Below are 5,022 nucleotides of genomic sequence, written 5' to 3'. Positions count from 1 at the left end.
TAGCATCTTTACTCAATAGTTTACCCATTTCGATCTTAATACTGTGTTTTACTTGTTTTGGCATGTTTAGTTACTTTTTTGATATAGCGATGCATGTTTTTATTCTACCATTTTATCAACAATAGAAAAAATACAATCTCTATGATTGTGAATATGCATCACTTTGTAATAGAAACAAATTTAATAATTTGCATAGTGCTTTGAAAGATATATTGAGATTGCAAGGTGCCAAGAATATCAATTAATGGATTAAAGAGAAAATTTTCCACAACAGACCATCATAGACTCCACAACTACTTTTAAAATTCCAACATCTCTACTATGTAGAAAATGGTTATGATCACTTGCTAGAATATAGTTTGCATTTTGAGGTAGCTACTGATGTATTTAAGTTAGAAAAATAATTATTTAAGAAGGAGAACAAGTTGTTGAGAAAGAGTATAAAGCAATACCATATCCGTCCTTTTGTGTCAAATTGGAATATTTTTGTAAATATAATCTCAAAAACTTCCTAAAATGAAATCTTTTTCTTTTTGGGCATGTTTTGTTTTCCTTTTGTATTTCATGTTCTTTCCACTGTTTCTCAATTTCCATGGATGTTCTAGGCCATTTCAATTGAAGTAAAACATTCATTTTTCCCAATTCTATAAGAAATATGTTAATTCAAGGTGATGGTCTACAAAGCCTTTTTCCAAATTTGTTCACAACTTGAGCTTCAACCCTTGATGGAATAGTATGTGATCACCAATTTCTTCATGATGATCACTATGAAAAATAGGTCCTTCCGTTATTGATTTTAGTATGATTTGTACACTAGAATATTGGTTAAGAGTTTAGAAAAGTCTAAGGGAGGGATCATCACATCACAATATAGAGCCTTCCGAACTTTTTCAAAGGCCCTTGTTTGCATTTTTTGTCATGCACCTTCTTCTCATTTTTATGCATTATTTCATATGTGACACTTTTACTGATTTTTGTGGAGTGTGACTAAAAGGTCACCATGATGCAAAATAAACCATATTAAAGTTTTTAGACACCCGTGTGATTTTGGTTAGTTTGTGTAGTTTCAAACATCAATCTGTATGGTTTATGGCTCTTTTATTGACTTTAGTGTGCTTTTCATCCCAAAATGCTCAATTTGGTATCTTTTAGAGCCTATAAGAGAGTGTGAGTAGGGGTCACCACAACACAAAATAAGACCTTCTAAAACTGTTGAAAGATTGTATTTCTCATTTTGGTGACCCATATCATGATTTATTTTCCATGTGTCAACATGTATGATATGTCACTCTTTTGTTCATTTGAGTGTGGTTTGGAGTCCAAGTTGACTTTTGTATGTTTTGGAAAATTTTAATTCATGGATGTTTTATGCTTATAAGGTGTTTGAAAGTAGTAAAAGAGAGTAAATTGCATACTAAGACCATGTGTAAGTGAAACACTTGGTACATTGTAGTTTTCGCATCTATCATTTTATATTAGCTCATGGTATGAAATGCTAAGAGATATTTCTTCTTAAATTGAGGAGGTTGTTATATGTACAATCTATGAAAGCAAATTGATAATAAAGTGATGAATGTTTTTTTAATATTAGCAAATTGACAATAAAGTGATGAATGTTTTTTTAATATTAGTATTGGCATTGTTCTAAGCTTGGTTCATTACAATTAGAAAATTTGCCCAAATTTATGTACATAGATTTTTAGCTCTTGAATAATATGATTATATCAAATCTTGGAGACTAACAAGTCATATACATTGTACATTCCTTACTTTTTGGTATTCATGTAATCCCACACATATCAAGTCAACAAAAAATTGTGGTTTACCCAAGTTTTGCTTTTGTCCAACTCTTTTTTTTCATGGCATACTATGAACATTATATGGAAGAAATATTTGTTAACTATGTTTCTCCCTATATATTTGCACCTTCTTAGTCGTTTTTTAATGTTATATCAATTGTGTCTCAAATCCATTTTGCAATTTGACTAGATTTTGATTAGCATCAATGTGTAACCAAGGACATGTCACATTATAAACCATGTCTCATTCACTAGAGTTTTACCTATAACATGAAAAGAAGGCTCTCATAACATGTGGATTTGTTTATTGCCTCTATAGCATACTGTAAATTAAGTCTTTAGAGAGATGATAAAAGAGATAAAGCAAAAACATTTCCTGATGTTGGTTCAACACAATGTTATAGACCAATCAAAAAATATGTGTTCTATTGAAGCCATCTTGCAAGATGGAGACCTTTAAGAGCACACGAGTTTGTGTCATGTGTGGTTCCAAAAAAAGAAGATTGGCACAATTATGGATGTAGGGTTTGACATAATGCAATGTTTCTTCTTTAAAACTCAATCTCTTGATTGCCATCTACAATTATAAAAACACATTAGTCGCTAAGGTGATAGTCCTCATTCATTGGATATTGTCACTTGTTCAATTATTTGAGTTTATGCAGGGTCAATCGTTGCAAAAGGACTTAGATCTCAACATACCAAAGCCAATCTAATTCAAAAAATTATCACCAATATTCAAGGCTGGTGCTTCTTTATTTGCAAAAGTACTCACATTCTCAAATTACTAGAGCTAGCCTAATCCAAAAAATCATCACTAATATTCAAGAGTGGTACTTCTCTATTTCCAAAAGTACTTAGATATCAACTTATGAGAGCTAGCCTAATTCAAAAATTCATGGCAGATATTCAAGAGTGGCACTTCTCTATTTGGTTATGTGACTCCACACCACAAGGCCATAATTACACCAAGCACATCCTTCAAGAATGAGTTTTGGAGATAGTGAAATAGCCAACCAAAGAGCTAACTTGCACTACTTGATGAAAGGATGAAGGCAAGGATATCAATAAAAAAGAACAAATTGATATGAAGAAACAAACTACACTAATTGTTGTTGCAAATTGATAAAAGAGATGAATTTGATGGTGCCCTCTAGAAGGATCCCACCAAATGTAACCCCCTCTATTGAACTTTAAACTTTTTATTTGGTCTTTCTAAGTGTCAAGGAGTTCATTTCTAAGTCTTCTCTCTTCTTTGTCTATAATATAACCTAATTGTCAATGCATGCTGGTAGGAATCCACCTATGGTTATCAATATAAAATTTTTGTTGTTCCACTAGATATTCTCACAAACTATGTTGCTAGTGATATTTGACACTTTTAGAGTCTCTTCATCCAAATTAGCTTGGTCTCTAAAAAGTGGCAGGCTCATCTTCAAGCTAGCATTGAATCTTACTTAGTCCAAATCTTATTGGCCTTAAGAAAATTCCAAAACAAGTGATGATGGTTTCACACTCTTGCTAGCAAAGTATGCAAAAGGGGGATAGAGTATCAAGAGCTAAAGAAGACAAACTAGACAATAAGAAAATAGCAACTTAATGTAGAAACAAGTATTTAGCTACTTTTGTAAGTGGAAAGATTAAAGTTTATAAAGTGGCTTACAAGCTACTATTTAGAGTCTAGTTAGTCTTTGGCTATGCATGTTTAGCAATGCTAATGTGAATATCTCAATTAATATAATATCTTCATTTTCACACAAAAAATCAAAATTTTTGTGTATTGCGATTGCTCTAGGTGGATGTGCGCCTTCCATTGAAGTAAAAACAAAATAGGAAATTGCACAAAAGAAGATGTAGAAATGAAAGCAAAAGTGAGAATAGTAATCTAAACAAATGTTAAAGAAATGATTATTCTCTAAGACAAAAAATGTTAGGAGGGAATGTGCTCCATTGAATTATTTGAGAGCTTCAAGAAAACAACAATGAAGTTGCAAGAGTCTATGGAGCTAACAAGGTACCATCATCCATCATCTTTATTTTACAGTCAAAAAATAAAATAATCTATTTTTACTATTACTATAGCTCATTTTCTATTGGTTGAGCATTTCTCTCTAGAACTAGAAGGCCCAAAAAGTGAGTCCAAGCTTTTTCTAATTTTTGATACACATCCCAACAATTGGATGATGAGTATGCCAATCTACTTTATGAACCATGGTAAGACTTCCCCACTCTAATTTTTCACATAGTTGTGGAAGCCTTGTTGGGGTGAAGGAAAGACAAAAGTACAAAAGCTAGATCAATCAAATCAAAGCTCTAATCCTTTTGAGAAATAAATTCCCCCTCAAGTAGTAATTAGTGATATTGATCAGGGATATCATCGTGGAGAGTTAATAATGAGAGTATCTCCCAAAATCCACAAAATCTGAGCTTGAAACTTGTTCACCATGACTCATAAGTGTCTCCTCATAATGTAGATGACATCCATGTGGGTTGTGGTTAACCACTCATGATTAGGTGTTGAAACTAGGGGCTTTTCCACTATAGGCTATAGTTGCCTATCTAATGCAGACCCAAACATAGGAAACATTGACCTACAAGTTGCAACACTCCAAGCTACAATAGAAAAAACTCACAAAGACTCAAGGTATTTGATCTTTAGCATGCACATGACAAAAGATCATTTTCCTTATATGCAAGACTATGTAATGCAAATGGAGCTTTAATAATCCCATGTTAGGAAAATATACATCTTATAAACATAGGTATAATACAACTTTAGTACTTGTCTTATGAATTTCATCGTGTTATGGTTTTCATCATGCACCAATAGAATTTTCAAACATACCCTTGGGACAATTTACACACAAGGTCCTCATTATATATCTATACAATGCCAATACTAACTTTTATACACCCATTCTACATAGAAAATAGTAATTAAATGCAAACATTGGCAATAGTACATATATTGACATCAAATTGTACATCATTATAAACCACACTATCAAGACTTTATCTATGTCAAATTAGACACTTAGATTAAAAAAGAATCAACTAACAAAAGTGGATAGCACCAAAGTTGGTAGAAGACACCAAAAAGCTTAGATACATGTCTTAGATAGAATTTCATGAAATTTTTAACCCTTAATATCAAAATTTACACATGTATATTTAACCTTACACAATTAATGTAAATTATAGTATATTTCTATACCACACTACA

Source organism: Lygodium microphyllum, chromosome 25 (assembly GCF_053477565.2).
Source record: "Lygodium microphyllum isolate KBCC chromosome 25, Lygodium_microphyllum_v1.1.10, whole genome shotgun sequence".
Classification (NCBI taxonomy): domain Eukaryota; kingdom Viridiplantae; phylum Streptophyta; class Polypodiopsida; order Schizaeales; family Lygodiaceae; genus Lygodium; species Lygodium microphyllum.
This window is presented reverse-complemented; position numbering follows the sequence as displayed.